This window comes from Puntigrus tetrazona, chromosome 4, assembly GCF_018831695.1.
Source record: "Puntigrus tetrazona isolate hp1 chromosome 4, ASM1883169v1, whole genome shotgun sequence".
NCBI lineage: Eukaryota > Metazoa > Chordata > Actinopteri > Cypriniformes > Cyprinidae > Puntigrus > Puntigrus tetrazona.
Genome location: NC_056702.1, coordinates 20,094,124 through 20,106,573, shown reverse-complemented (window position 1 = coordinate 20,106,573; position 12,450 = coordinate 20,094,124). Strand labels below are relative to the sequence as shown.

Here is a 12,450-nt window from a genome sequence, read left to right as displayed (position 1 = left end):
TACTGCATTAGTTCAGCATGAGTTTCCGAGACAATTCATATCAAAGGATGGCACAGGACTGAAAGCAATGTGGATGGATGGGATTCAGCAAACTGATTTGGAACCTGACAACACGCCATGTTGCTGGCCCTCCAGAGGAGCTGTGCACATGGCAGGAAACAGAGAAATCTGCTCTTTCGTCCAAGTGCTCTCAGGTATCAAAAGCAAAAGCACCAAGCTGCCCCGTGTGAGGCTCGAACTCACGACCTTCAGATTATGAGACTGACGCGCTGCCTAACTGCGCCAACGAGGCTGGTGAGCTGACGGCGCAGAACAGTAAAGCACCAGTTTTCAGGTCTGTTCCTGTAGCTCTAGCGGCAATGCGTCGGCAGTGAGCAAGCACCTTTGTCAGGATGGCCGAGCGGTCTAAGGCGCTGCGTTAAGGTCGCAGTCTCCTCTGGAGGCGTGGGTTCGAATCCCACTTCTGACAGGCGGCAGAACAGCAAGGAGCTAGCTTTGGGACCTTTACTCTGGCTCCAGAGTCAGCTCCGGACAAGCGAGTGTGTCAGGATGGCTGCAATTTGGCTGAAGATTCCCATTGACAGAACCTTTTGCTTCAAAGGCCTGCACAATGAAACCTTAAGAAAACGTCACAAAGACACACGTTGCATGAATTAGTCAGCATTAGTCAGCATGAGTTTCCGAGACATTTTATATAAAAAGATGGCATTGGACTGAATGCAGTGTCTTATACTTGCTGCCTGTTCAGGTAGAACAACGAAGCACTAGCTTTCAGGTCCTTTCCTTTAGTTCTACGACCTCCCATTGACAGAAGATTTCACTTCAAATGCCAGCACGATGTTAACCTAAATGAAAGCTCACCAGGACACACGTTGCATAAATCACTGCATTAGTTCAGCCGAACCAAAGTCCACAAACAGGATCCTCACATAAGTCCCTGGTCTGTTTAGGTGTTGCAGAACATTATGCATTCCCATATTGACTGCATCATCCACTGACCTGTTTGCTCTGTCCAGTAAGGGTCCTGTAAAGTCCTTCAGATAAGCCAAAACCAGTTTTTCAAATGATTTCATGACCACAGATGTTAGAGCCACGGGTCTGAAATCATTAAGTCCAGTAATTTGGGGTTTCTTTGGGATGGGGATGATGGTGGAGCGTTTGAAGCATGAAGGCACTACACGCAGCTCCAATAATCTGTTGAAAATCTGTGTGAAGACGGGGGCCAGTTGGTCGGCACAGGTTTTCAGACAGGCTGGAGTCACACCGTCTGGGCCTGGTGCCTTTCTTCTTTTGTTCTTCCTGAAGACCTGGCACACGTCATCTTCGCTGAGTTGAAGGGCAGGTGTGGGGGAGAGGGGGATTACAGGAGGTGAGAATGGTTTCTTTTCAATCCTGCAGTAGAACTCGTTCAGGTCGTCTGCCAGTTGTTGATTTGCCACCGTGGTGGCGGGACGGATTTCAGGTCTTTTCCCGTTGCTCTAGCGCCAATGCGTCGGCGATGTGACAGCGTGTGTGTCAGGATGGCCGAGCGGTCTAAGGCGCTGCGTTCAGGTCGCAGTCTCCTCTGGAGGCGTGGGTTCGAATCCCACTTCTGACAGGCGGCAAAACCTTTGGCTTCAGTTCTCTTAGACGTTTCCCCAGTAGGCTGGTAACTCTGCTCAGGCTTTTGCTGGAATCACGATTCTGAGACTGACGTGCTGCCTAACTGACCAGGCAGAACAGCAAGGAGCTAGCTTTCGGGACCTTTACTGTGGCTCTAGAGTCAGCTCTGGACATGCCAGTGTGTCAGGATGGCTGTAATTCGGCTGAAGAGAATCACAAAAGATTCCCATTGACGGAACCTTTAGCTTGGGAGGCCAGCACAATGAAACCTTAAGAAAACCTCACAAAGACACACGGTGCATGAATTACTGCATTAGTTCAGCATGAGTTTCGAGACAACTCATATCAAAGGATGGCACAGGACTGAAAGCAATGTGGATGGATGGGATTCAGCAAACTGATTTGGAACCTGACAACACGCCATGTTGCTGGCCCTCCAGAGGAGCTGTGCACACGGCAGGAAACAGAGAAATCTGCTCTTTCGTCCAAGTGCTCTCAGGTATCAAAAGCAAAAGCACCAAGCTGCCCGTGTGAGGCTCGAACTCACGACCTTCAGATTATGAGACTGACGCGCTGCCTAACTGCGCCAACGAGGCTGGTGAGCTTACGGCGCAGAACAGTAAAGCACCAGTTTTCAGGTCTGTTCCTGTAGCTCTAGCGGCAATGCGTCGGCAGTGAGCAAGCACCTTTGTCAGGATGGCCGAGCGGTCTAAGGCGCTGCGTTAAGGTCGCAGTCTCCTCTGGAGGCGTGGGTTCGAATCCCACTTCTGACAGGCGGCAGAACAGCAAGGAGCTAGCTTTCGGGACCTTTACTCTGGCTCCAGAGTCAGCTCCGGACAAGCGAGTGTGTCAGGATGGCTGCAATTTGGCTGAAGATTCCCATTGACAGAACCTTTTGCTTCAAAGGCCTGCACAATGAAACCTTAAGAAAACGTCACAAAGACACACGTTGCATGAATTAGTCAGCATTAGTCAGCATGAGTTTCCGAGACATTTTATATAAAAAGATGGCATTGGACTGAATGCAGTGTCTTATACTTGCTGCCTGTTCAGGTAGAACAACGAAGCACTAGCTTTCAGGTCCTTTCCTTTAGTTCTACGACCTCCCATTGACAGAAGATTTCACTTCAAATGCCAGCACGATGTTCACCTAAATGAAAGCTCACCAGGACACACGTTGCATAAATCACTGCATTAGTTCAGCCGAACCAAAGTCCACAAACAGGATCCTCACATAAGTCCCTGGTCTGTTTAGGTGTTGCAGAACATTATGCATTCCCATATTGACTGCATCATCCACTGACCTGTTTGCTCTGTCCAGTAAGGGTCCTGTAAAGTCCTTCAGATAAGCCAAAACCAGTTTTTCAAATGATTTCATGACCACAGATGTTAGAGCCACGGGTCTGAAATCATTAAGTCCAGTAATTTGGGGTTTCTTTGGGATGGGGATGATGGTGGAGCGTTTGAAGCATGAAGGCACTACACGCAGCTCCAATAATCTGTTGAAAATCTGTGTGAAGACGGGGGCCAGTTGGTCGGCACAGGTTTTCAGACAGGCTGGAGTCACACCGTCTGGGCCTGGTGCCTTTCTTCTTTTGTTCTTCCTGAAGACCTGGCACACGTCATCTTCGCTGAGTTGAAGGGGCAGGTGGGGGAGAGGGGATTACAGGAGGTGAGAATGGTTTCTTTTCAATCCTGCAGAGAACTCGTTCAGGTCGTCTGCCAGTTGTTGATTTGCCACCGTGGTGGGGGACGGATTTCAGGTCTTTTCCCGTTGCTCTAGCGCCAATGCGTCGGCGATGTGACAGCGTGTGTGTCAGGATGGCCGAGCGGTCTAAGGCGCTGCGTTCAGGTCGCAGTCTCCTCTGGAGGCGTGGGTTCGAATCCCACTTCTGACAGGCGGCAAAACCTTTGGCTTCAGTTCTCTTAGACGTTTCCCCAGTAGGCTGGTAACTCTGCTCAGGCTTTTGCTGGAATCACGATTCTGAGACTGACGTGCTGCCTAACTGACCAGGCAGAACAGCAAGGAGCTAGCTTTCGGGACCTTTACTGTGGCTCTAGAGTCAGCTCTGGACATGCCAGTGTGTCAGGATGGCTGTAATTCGGCTGAAGAGAATCACAAAAGATTCCCATTGACGGAACCTTTAGCTTGGGAGGCCAGCACAATGAAACCTTAAGAAAACCTCACAAAGACACACGGTGCATGAATTACTGCATTAGTTCAGCATGAGTTTCCGAGACAACTCATATCAAAGGATGGCACAGGACTGAAAGCAATGTGGATGGATGGGATTCAGCAAACTGATTTGGAACCTGACAACACGCCATGTTGCTGGCCCTCCAGAGGAGCTGTGCACACGGCAGGAAACAGAGAAATCTGCTCTTTCGTCCAAGTGCTCTCAGGTATCAAAAGCAAAAGCACCAAGCTGCCCCGTGTGAGGCTCGAACTCACGACCTTCAGATTATGAGACTGACGCGCTGCCTAACTGCGCCAACGAGGCTGGTGAGCTTTACGGCGCAGAACAGTAAAGCACCAGTTTTCAGGTCTGTTCCTGTAGCTCTAGCGGCAATGCGTCGGCAGTGAGCAAGCACCTTTGTCAGGATGGCCGAGCGGTCTAAGGCGCTGCGTTAAGGTCGCAGTCTCCTCTGGAGGCGTGGGTTCGAATCCCACTTCTGACAGGCGGCAGAACAGCAAGGAGCTAGCTTTCGGGACCTTTACTCTGGCTCCAGAGTCAGCTCCGGACAAGCGAGTGTGTCAGGATGGCTGCAATTTGGCTGAAGATTCCCATTGACAGAACCTTTTTGCTTCAAAGGCCTGCACAATGAAACCTTAAGAAAACGTCACAAAGACACACGTTGCATGAATTAGTCAGCATTAGTCAGCATGAGTTTCGAGACATTTTATATAAAAAGATGGCATTGGACTGAATGCAGTGTCTTATACTTGCTGCCTGTTCAGGTAGAACAACGAAGCACTAGCTTTCAGGTCCTTTCCTTTAGTTCTACGACCTCCCATTGACAGAAGATTTCACTTCAAATGCCAGCACGATGTTCACCTAAATGAAAGCTCACCAGGACACACGTTGCATAAATCACTGCATTAGTTCAGCCGAACCAAAGTCCACAAACAGGATCCTCACATAAGTCCCTGGTCTGTTTAGGTGTTGCAGAACATTATGCATTCCCATATTGACTGCATCATCCACTGACCTGTTTGCTCTGTCCAGTAAGGGTCCTGTAAAGTCCTTCAGATAAGCCAAAACCAGTTTTTCAAATGATTTCATGACCACAGATGTTAGAGCCACGGGTCTGAAATCATTAAGTCCAGTAATTTGGGGTTTCTTTGGGATGGGGATGATGGTGGAGCGTTTGAAGCATGAAGGCACTACACGCAGCTCCAATAATCTGTTGAAAATCTGTGTGAAGACGGGGCCAGTTGGTCGGCACAGGTTTTCAGACAGGCTGGAGTCACACCGTCTGGGCCTGGTGCCTTTCTTCTTTTGTTCTTCCTGAAGACCTGGCACACGTCATCTTCGCTGAGTTGAAGGGCAGGTGTGGGGGAGAGGGGGATTACAGGAGGTGAGAATGGTTTCTTTTCAATCCTGCAGTAGAACTCGTTCAGGTCGTCTGCCAGTTGTTGATTTGCCACCGTGGTGGGGGACGGATTTCAGGTCTTTTCCGTTGCTCTAGCGCCAATGCGTCGGCGATGTGACAGCGTGTGTGTCAGGATGGCCGAGCGGTCTAAGGCGCTGCGTTCAGGTCGCAGTCTCCTCTGGAGGCGTGGGTTCGAATCCCACTTCTGACAGGCGGCAAAACCTTTGGCTTCAGTTCTCTTAGACGTTTCCCCAGTAGGCTGGTAACTCTGCTCAGGCTTTTGCTGGAATCACGATTCTGAGACTGACGTGCTGCCTAACTGACCAGGCAGAACAGCAAGGAGCTAGCTTTGGGACCTTTACTGTGGCTCTAGAGTCAGCTCTGGACATGCCAGTGTGTCAGGATGGCTGTAATTTGGCTGAAGAGAATCACAAAAGATTCCCATTGACGGAACCTTTAGCTTGGGAGGCCAGCACAATGAAACCTTAAGAAAACCTCACAAAGACACACGGTGCATGAATTACTGCATTAGTTCAGCATGAGTTTCGAGACAACTCATATCAAAGGATGGCACAGGACTGAAAGCAATGTGGATGGATGGGATTCAGCAAACTGATTTGGAACCTGACAACACGCCATGTTGCTGGCCCTCCAGAGGAGCTGTGCACACGGCAGGAAACAGAGAAATCTGCTCTTTCGTCCAAGTGCTCTCAGGTATCAAAAGCAAAAGCACCAAGCTGCCCCGTGTGAGGCTCGAACTCACGACCTTCAGATTATGAGACTGACGCGCTGCCTAACTGCGCCAACGAGGCTGGTGAGCTTACGGCGCAGAACAGTAAAGCACCAGTTTTCAGGTCTGTTCCTGTAGCTCTAGCGGCAATGCGTCGGCAGTGAGCAAGCACCTTTGTCAGGATGGCCGAGCGGTCTAAGGCGCTGCGTTAAGGTCGCAGTCTCCTCTGGAGGCGTGGGTTCGAATCCCACTTCTGACAGGCGGCAGAACAGCAAGGAGCTAGTTCTTTGGGACCTTTACTCTGGCTCCAGAGTCAGCTCCGGACAAGCGAGTGTGTCAGGATGGCTGCAATTTGGCTGAAGATTCCCATTGACAGAACCTTTTGCTTCAAAGGCCTGCACAATGAAACCTTAAGAAAACGTCACAAAGACACACGTTGCATGAATTAGTCAGCATTAGTCAGCATGAGTTTCCGAGACATTTTATATAAAAAGATGGCATTGGACTGAATGCAGTGTCTTATACTTGCTGCCTGTTCAGGTAGAACAACGAAGCACTAGCTTTCAGGTCCTTTCCTTTAGTTCTACGACCTCCCATTGACAGAAGATTTCACTTCAAATGCCAGCACGATGTTCACCTAAATGAAAGCTCACCAGGACACACGTTGCATAAATCACTGCATTAGTTCAGCCGAACCAAAGTCCACAAACAGGATCCTCACATAAGTCCCTGGTCTGTTTAGGTGTTGCAGAACATTATGCATTCCCATATTGACTGCATCATCCACTGACCTGTTTGCTCTGTCCAGTAAGGGTCCTGTAAAGTCCTTCAGATAAGCCAAAACCAGTTTTTCAAATGATTTCATGACCACAGATGTTAGAGCCACGGGTCTGAAATCATTAAGTCCAGTAATTTGGGGTTTCTTTGGGATGGGGATGATGGTGGAGCGTTTGAAGCATGAAGGCACTACACGCAGCTCCAATAATCTGTTGAAAATCTGTGTGAAGACGGGGCCAGTTGGTCGGCACAGGTTTTCAGACAGGCTGGAGTCACACCGCCTGGGCCTGGTGCCTTTCTTCTTTTGTTCTTCCTGAAGACCTGGCACACGTCATCTTCGCTGAGTTGAAGGGCAGGTGTGGGGAGAGGGGATTACAGGAGGTGAGAATGGTTTCTTTTCAATCTGCAGTAGAACTCGTTCAGGTCGTCTGCCAGTTGTTGATTTGCCACCGTGGTGGGGGACGGATTTCAGGTCTTTTCCCGTTGCTCTAGCGCCAATGCGTCGGCGATGTGACAGCGTGTGTGTCAGGATGGCCGAGCGGTCTAAGGCGCTGCGTTCAGGTCGCAGTCTCCTCTGGAGGCGTGGGTTCGAATCCCACTTCTGACAGGCGGCAAAACCTTTGGCTTCAGTTCTCTTAGACGTTTCCCCAGTAGGCTGGTAACTCTGCTCAGGCTTTTGCTGGAATCACGATTCTGAGACTGACGTGCTGCCTAACTGACCAGGCAGAACAGCAAGGAGCTAGCTTTCGGGACCTTTACTGTGGCTCTAGAGTCAGCTCTGGACATGCCAGTGTGTCAGGATGGCTGTAATTCGGCTGAAGAGAATCACAAAAGATTCCCATTGACGGAACCTTTAGCTTGGGAGGCCAGCACAATGAAACCTTAAGAAAACCTCACAAAGACACACGGTGCATGAATTACTGCATTAGTTCAGCATGAGTTTCGAGACAACTCATATCAAAGGATGGCACAGGACTGAAAGCAATGTGGATGGATGGGATTCAGCAAACTGATTTGGAACCTGACAACACGCCATGTTGCTGGCCCTCCAGAGGAGCTGTGCACACGGCAGGAAACAGAGAAATCTGCTCTTTCGTCCAAGTGCTCTCAGGTATCAAAAGCAAAAGCACCAAGCTGCCCCGTGTGAGGCTCGAACTCACGACCTTCAGATTATGAGACTGACGCGCTGCCTAACTGCGCCAACGAGGCTGGTGAGCTTACGGCGCAGAACAGTAAAGCACCAGTTTTCAGGTCTGTTCCTGTAGCTCTAGCGGCAATGCGTCGGCAGTGAGCAAGCACCTTTGTCAGGATGGCCGAGCGGTCTAAGGCGCTGCGTTAAGGTCGCAGTCTCCTCTGGAGGCGTGGGTTCGAATCCCACTTCTGACAGGCGGCAGAACAGCAAGGAGCTAGCTTCGGGACCTTTACTCTGGCTCCAGAGTCAGCTCCGGACAAGCGAGTGTGTCAGGATGGCTGCAATTTGGCTGAAGATTCCCATTGACAGAACCTTTTGCTTCAAAGGCCTGCACAATGAAACCTTAAGAAAACGTCACAAAGACACACGTTGCATGAATTAGTCAGCATTAGTCAGCATGAGTTTCGAGACATTTTATATAAAAAGATGGCATTGGACTGAATGCAGTGTCTTATACTTGCTGCCTGTTCAGGTAGAACAACGAAGCACTAGCTTTCAGGTCCTTTCCTTTAGTTCTACGACCTCCCATTGACAGAAGATTTCACTTCAAATGCCAGCACGATGTTCACCTAAATGAAAGCTCACCAGGACACACGTTGCATAAATCACTGCATTAGTTCAGCCGAACCAAAGTCCACAAACAGGATCCTCACATAAGTCCCTGGTCTGTTTAGGTGTTGCAGAACATTATGCATTCCCATATTGACTGCATCATCCACTGACCTGTTTGCTCTGTCCAGTAAGGGTCCTGTAAAGTCCTTCAGATAAGCCAAAACCAGTTTTTCAAATGATTTCATGACCACAGATGTTAGAGCCACGGGTCTGAAATCATTAAGTCCAGTAATTTGGGGTTTCTTTGGGATGGGGATGATGGTGGAGCGTTTGAAGCATGAAGGCACTACACGCAGCTCCAATAATCTGTTGAAAATCTGTGTGAAGACGGGGGCCAGTTGGTCGGCACAGGTTTTCAGACAGGCTGGAGTCACACCGTCTGGGCCTGGTGCCTTTCTTCTTTTGTTCTTCCTGAAGACCTGGCACACGTCATCTTCGCTGAGTTGAAGGGCAGGTGTGGGGGGAGAGGGGATTACAGGAGGTGAGAATGGTTTCTTTTCAATCCTGCAGTAGAACTCGTTCAGGTCGTCTGCCAGTTGTTGATTTGCCACCGTGGTGGGGGACGGATTTCAGGTCTTTTCCCGTTGCTCTAGCGCCAATGCGTCGGCGATGTGACAGCGTGTGTGTCAGGATGGCCGAGCGGTCTAAGGCGCTGCGTTCAGGTCGCAGTCTCCTCTGGAGGCGTGGGTTCGAATCCCACTTCTGACAGGCGGCAAAACCTTTGGCTTCAGTTCTCTTAGACGTTTCCCCAGTAGGCTGGTAACTCTGCTCAGGCTTTTGCTGGAATCACGATTCTGAGACTGACGTGCTGCCTAACTGACCAGGCAGAACAGCAAGGAGCTAGCTTTCGGGACCTTTACTGTGGCTCTAGAGTCAGCTCTGGACATGCCAGTGTGTCAGGATGGCTGTAATTCGGCTGAAGAGAATCACAAAAGATTCCCATTGACGGAACCTTTAGCTTGGGAGGCCAGCACAATGAAACCTTAAGAAAACCTCACAAAGACACACGGTGCATGAATTACTGCATTAGTTCAGCATGAGTTTCGAGACAACTCATATCAAAGGATGGCACAGGACTGAAAGCAATGTGGATGGATGGGATTCAGCAAACTGATTTGGAACCTGACAACACGCCATGTTGCTGGCCCTCCAGAGGAGCTGTGCACACGGCAGGAAACAGAGAAATCTGCTCTTTCGTCCAAGTGCTCTCAGGTATCAAAAGCAAAAGCACCAAGCTGCCCGTGTGAGGCTCGAACTCACGACCTTCAGATTATGAGACTGACGCGCTGCCTAACTGCGCCAACGAGGCTGGTGAGCTTACGGCGCAGAACAGTAAAGCACCAGTTTTCAGGTCTGTTCCTGTAGCTCTAGCGGCAATGCGTCGGCAGTGAGCAAGCACCTTTGTCAGGATGGCCGAGCGGTCTAAGGCGCTGCGTTAAGGTCGCAGTCTCCTCTGGAGGCGTGGGTTCGAATCCCACTTCTGACAGGCGGCAGAACAGCAAGGAGCTAGCTTTGGGACCTTTACTCTGGCTCCAGAGTCAGCTCCGGACAAGCGAGTGTGTCAGGATGGCTGCAATTTGGCTGAAGATTCCCATTGACAGAACCTTTTGCTTCAAGGCCCTGCACAATGAAACCTTAAGAAAACGTCACAAAGACACACGTTGCATGAATTAGTCAGCATTAGTCAGCATGAGTTTCCGAGACATTTTATATAAAAAGATGGCATTGGACTGAATGCAGTGTCTTATACTTGCTGCCTGTTCAGGTAGAACAACGAAGCACTAGCTTTCAGGTCCTTTCCTTTAGTTCTACGACCTCCCATTGACAGAAGATTTCACTTCAAATGCCAGCACGATGTTCACCTAAATGAAAGCTCACCAGGACACACGTTGCATAAATCACTGCATTAGTTCAGCCGAACCAAAGTCCACAAACAGGATCCTCACATAAGTCCCTGGTCTGTTTAGGTGTTGCAGAACATTATGCATTCCCATATTGACTGCATCATCCACTGACCTGTTTGCTCTGTCCAGTAAGGGTCCTGTAAAGTCCTTCAGATAAGCCAAAACCAGTTTTTCAAATGATTTCATGACCACAGATGTTAGAGCCACGGGTCTGAAATCATTAAGTCCAGTAATTTGGGGTTTCTTTGGGATGGGGATGATGGTGGAGCGTTTGAAGCATGAAGGCACTACACGCAGCTCCAATAATCTGTTGAAAATCTGTGTGAAGACGGGGGCCAGTTGGTCGGCACAGGTTTTCAGACAGGCTGGAGTCACACCGTCTGGGCCTGGTGCCTTTCTTCTTTTGTTCTTCCTGAAGACCTGGCACACGTCATCTTCGCTGAGTTGAAGGGCAGGGTGGGGGAGAGGGGATTACAGGAGGTGAGAATGGTTTCTTTTCAATCCTGCAGTAGAACTCGTTCAGGTCGTCTGCCAGTTGTTGATTTGCCACCGTGGTGGGGGACGGATTTCAGGTCTTTTCCCGTTGCTCTAGCGCCCAATGCGTCGGCGATGTGACAGCGTGTGTGTCAGGATGGCCGAGCGGTCTAAGGCGCTGCGTTCAGGTCGCAGTCTCCTCTGGAGGCGTGGGTTCGAATCCCACTTCTGACAGGCGGCAAAACCTTTGGCTTCAGTTCTCTTAGACGTTTCCCCAGTAGGCTGGTAACTCTGCTCAGGCTTTTGCTGGAATCACGATTCTGAGACTGACGTGCTGCCTAACTGACCAGGCAGAACAGCAAGGAGCTAGCTTTCGGGACCTTTACTGTGGCTCTAGAGTCAGCTCTGGACATGCCAGTGTGTCAGGATGGCTGTAATTCGGCTGAAGAGAATCACAAAAGATTCCCATTGACGGAACCTTTAGCTTGGGAGGCCAGCACAATGAAACCTTAAGAAAACCTCACAAAGACACACGGTGCATGAATTACTGCATTAGTTCAGCATGAGTTTCCGAGACAACTCATATCAAAGGATGGCACAGGACTGAAAGCAATGTGGATGGATGGGATTCAGCAAACTGATTTGGAACCTGACAACACGCCATGTTGCTGGCCCTCCAGAGGAGCTGTGCACACGGCAGGAAACAGAGAAATCTGCTCTTTCGTCCAAGTGCTCTCAGGTATCAAAAGCAAAAGCACCAAGCTGCCCGTGTGAGGCTCGAACTCACGACCTTCAGATTATGAGACTGACGCGCTGCCTAACTGCGCCAACGAGGCTGGTGAGCTTACGGCGCAGAACAGTAAAGCACCAGTTTTCAGGTCTGTTCCTGTAGCTCTAGCGGCAATGCGCGTCGGCAGTGAGCAAGCACCTTTGTCAGGATGGCCGAGCGGTCTAAGGCGCTGCGTTAAGGTCGCAGTCTCCTCTGGAGGCGTGGGTTCGAATCCCACTTCTGACAGGCGGCAGAACAGCAAGGAGCTAGCTTTCGGGACCTTTACTCTGGCTCCAGAGTCAGCTCGGACAAGCGAGTGTGTCAGGATGGCTGCAATTTGGCTGAAGATTCCCATTGACAGAACCTTTTGCTTCAAAGGCCTGCACAATGAAACCTTAAGAAAGCGTCACAAAGACACACGTTGCATGAATTAGTCAGCATTAGTCAGCATGAGTTTCCGAGACATTTTATATATAAAAAGATGGCATTGGACTGAATGCAGTGTCTTATACTTGCTGCCTGTTCAGGTAGAACAACGAAGCACTAGCTTTCAGGTCCTTTCCTTTAGTTCTACGACCTCCCATTGACAGAAGATTTCACTTCAAATGCCAGCACGATGTTCACCTAAATGAAAGCTCACCAGGACACACGTTGCATAAATCACTGCATTAGTTCAGCCGAACCAAAGTCCACAAACAGGATCCTCACATAAGTCCCTGGTCTGTTTAGGTGTTGCAGAACATTATGCATTCCCATATTGACTGCATCATCCACTGACCTGTTTGCTCTGTCCAGT

At 49.8% G+C, this 12,450-nt stretch overlaps 20 non-coding genes across 20 annotated transcripts; 13 read left to right on the top strand and 7 right to left on the bottom strand.

Annotated features, from left to right (window-relative positions):
* Positions 1 to 218: 218 nt before the first annotated feature.
* Positions 219 to 292, bottom strand: trnam-cau. Its single transcript has one exon. It is a non-coding gene; the product is annotated as a tRNA-Met (tRNA).
* A 94-nt stretch (positions 293 to 386) lies between these two features.
* On the top strand, positions 387 to 469 carry trnal-aag. Its single transcript has one exon. It is a non-coding gene; the product is annotated as a tRNA-Leu (tRNA).
* A 1,045-nt stretch (positions 470 to 1,514) lies between these two features.
* Positions 1,515 to 1,597, top strand: trnal-cag. Its single transcript has one exon. It is a non-coding gene; the product is annotated as a tRNA-Leu (tRNA).
* A 525-nt stretch (positions 1,598 to 2,122) lies between these two features.
* Positions 2,123 to 2,198, bottom strand: trnam-cau. The gene has a single exon. It is a non-coding gene; the product is annotated as a tRNA-Met (tRNA).
* A 94-nt stretch (positions 2,199 to 2,292) lies between these two features.
* trnal-aag lies at positions 2,293 to 2,375 on the top strand. Its single transcript has one exon. It is a non-coding gene; the product is annotated as a tRNA-Leu (tRNA).
* Positions 2,376 to 3,417: 1,042 nt separating this feature from the next.
* Positions 3,418 to 3,500, top strand: trnal-cag. Its single transcript has one exon. It is a non-coding gene; the product is annotated as a tRNA-Leu (tRNA).
* Positions 3,501 to 4,029: 529 nt separating this feature from the next.
* On the bottom strand, positions 4,030 to 4,103 carry trnam-cau. The gene has a single exon. It is a non-coding gene; the product is annotated as a tRNA-Met (tRNA).
* A 95-nt stretch (positions 4,104 to 4,198) lies between these two features.
* On the top strand, positions 4,199 to 4,281 carry trnal-aag. Its single transcript has one exon. It is a non-coding gene; the product is annotated as a tRNA-Leu (tRNA).
* A 1,043-nt stretch (positions 4,282 to 5,324) lies between these two features.
* Positions 5,325 to 5,407, top strand: trnal-cag. The gene has a single exon. It is a non-coding gene; the product is annotated as a tRNA-Leu (tRNA).
* Positions 5,408 to 5,934: 527 nt separating this feature from the next.
* On the bottom strand, positions 5,935 to 6,008 carry trnam-cau. The gene has a single exon. It is a non-coding gene; the product is annotated as a tRNA-Met (tRNA).
* A 94-nt stretch (positions 6,009 to 6,102) lies between these two features.
* trnal-aag lies at positions 6,103 to 6,185 on the top strand. The gene has a single exon. It is a non-coding gene; the product is annotated as a tRNA-Leu (tRNA).
* A 1,042-nt stretch (positions 6,186 to 7,227) lies between these two features.
* trnal-cag lies at positions 7,228 to 7,310 on the top strand. The gene has a single exon. It is a non-coding gene; the product is annotated as a tRNA-Leu (tRNA).
* Positions 7,311 to 7,838: 528 nt separating this feature from the next.
* trnam-cau lies at positions 7,839 to 7,912 on the bottom strand. The gene has a single exon. It is a non-coding gene; the product is annotated as a tRNA-Met (tRNA).
* A 94-nt stretch (positions 7,913 to 8,006) lies between these two features.
* trnal-aag lies at positions 8,007 to 8,089 on the top strand. The gene has a single exon. It is a non-coding gene; the product is annotated as a tRNA-Leu (tRNA).
* A 1,043-nt stretch (positions 8,090 to 9,132) lies between these two features.
* Positions 9,133 to 9,215, top strand: trnal-cag. The gene has a single exon. It is a non-coding gene; the product is annotated as a tRNA-Leu (tRNA).
* A 525-nt stretch (positions 9,216 to 9,740) lies between these two features.
* Positions 9,741 to 9,816, bottom strand: trnam-cau. The gene has a single exon. It is a non-coding gene; the product is annotated as a tRNA-Met (tRNA).
* Positions 9,817 to 9,910: 94 nt separating this feature from the next.
* Positions 9,911 to 9,993, top strand: trnal-aag. Its single transcript has one exon. It is a non-coding gene; the product is annotated as a tRNA-Leu (tRNA).
* A 1,043-nt stretch (positions 9,994 to 11,036) lies between these two features.
* trnal-cag lies at positions 11,037 to 11,119 on the top strand. The gene has a single exon. It is a non-coding gene; the product is annotated as a tRNA-Leu (tRNA).
* Positions 11,120 to 11,645: 526 nt separating this feature from the next.
* trnam-cau lies at positions 11,646 to 11,721 on the bottom strand. Its single transcript has one exon. It is a non-coding gene; the product is annotated as a tRNA-Met (tRNA).
* A 96-nt stretch (positions 11,722 to 11,817) lies between these two features.
* Positions 11,818 to 11,900, top strand: trnal-aag. Its single transcript has one exon. It is a non-coding gene; the product is annotated as a tRNA-Leu (tRNA).
* The last annotated feature ends 550 nt before the right edge of the window (positions 11,901 to 12,450 follow it).